Below are 1472 nucleotides of genomic sequence, written 5' to 3'. Positions count from 1 at the left end.
TTCCCCCGGAAGAGCTGGCCCAAGTGGCTGGGGAGAGGGAAGTCTGGATCTCCCTACTTAGGCTGCTACCCCCGCGACCCGACCCCGGATAAGCGGAAAAAAATGGATGGATGGATATTTTTCCTTTAAAATGTTACATTTACTCAGATTAAACTTTTGATCTGTCATCTATGTTATATTACGAATAAAATATTGACATTTGCCATCTCCACATCATTGCATTCAGTTTTTATTCACAATTTGTTTAGTGTCCCAACTTTTTTGGAATCCTGTTTGTAGAAAATTAAAGTTTAGACTTTCTCACATGCAGACCATTTGCAGTTAAACTTGCAGGCCTGCATAAATTAGAGCATGCTTTATGCCAATAGAGCTGTTTGCTTTTCTGGTGCTCTGAGCAGGGGAACAAGATGTTTCCGCATAACTTAATTTGTCTGAGCCAGCATCAGCTGTTAAATTTAATTCAGGTATCTGCATATTTTACAAGTAAAAAAGCAGATCCTTCACATTTGATCACAAAATAAAAGTCCAGCGCTGCAATCTGTGCTTGGATGTTGAAATGAAGATAACGCAATATGGGAGGTGCTTCTAAACCACATAAAAAAATAAAAACTATAACTTTTTTTTTTTTAACATTAAGAAGAGATCTGTAATTGTTAACAGTTTTAAAATATTTCCACGTTAAAAAAAAAACCTTCCATAAAAAATTTATATTTTTTGTGTAGTCTCCTTATAATAAAATCCAAACACTGAACTATCCGCAGGCTTAAGTGAGTCCTATCTACTATATTTGTAAAAAAAAACATAAAACATCCCACTTTGAACTAATAAAAATGTTGTTCTGTGGTCATTACTGCAATCTTGTAACCCTGTGTCTGCAAGTTTGAGCCCGTAGTGTCAGAATTATTGGCAAATATTTTTGGAAGCTATAATTTAAGCCTAGGGTTTGGAGTTCTGAAAAACAAACACATTCCAAGGAGACAAGATAAAATGAAAGTGATTTATTAACAGGAAACAGATGGCAACCAGGGGCTACCCAGAAGGGCCCCCCTGCCCAGGATTTGATCCCGTGACCTTCTTGCTGTGAGGCAACAGCTCTACCAACTGAACCACCATGCTGCCGGGACTCAAACCAGAGGAATCAATGTTTTAATTAACATGGACGTACGCTCCTACTCAGCCTCATCCTTTTTACTGTTGTTTATTGTTGTCATTGTTTACTGTTATTGTTGTCTGTACTTTATATGTTCTGTCTGGAACAGGTCCCTCTTGTAAATGAGTCCCTGTGGCTCAATGAGGCTAGCCTGTATAGAAAAATGAATGAATGTAGGTGATAATCAGCTGTGACAGGAGAATAATGGAACCAGTTGGCACCGCTCACTCACTGGATGGTCAGGGGAAAAACACTGGAATCCTGACAAAATGTTTTGTAAAAAAAAACAAAACAACATGTTTGAAATAAAATTTGATTTGGT

General features: G+C 37.6%; 1 protein-coding gene across 1 annotated transcript in view; it reads left to right on the top strand.

Moving 5' to 3' along the window:
* The window catches only part of LOC119426677 (TNFAIP3-interacting protein 1), a 27758-nt gene that overhangs the window by 8425 nt on the left and 17861 nt on the right, over positions 1-1472 (top strand). The gene's annotated exons all lie outside the window — the stretch shown is intronic.

The sequence above is a fragment of the Nematolebias whitei genome, chromosome 20 (genome assembly GCF_014905685.2).
Source record: "Nematolebias whitei isolate Nwh7 chromosome 20, NemWhi1, whole genome shotgun sequence".
Classification (NCBI taxonomy): Eukaryota; Metazoa; Chordata; class Actinopteri; order Cyprinodontiformes; family Rivulidae; genus Nematolebias; species Nematolebias whitei.
This window is presented reverse-complemented; position numbering and strand designations above follow the sequence as displayed.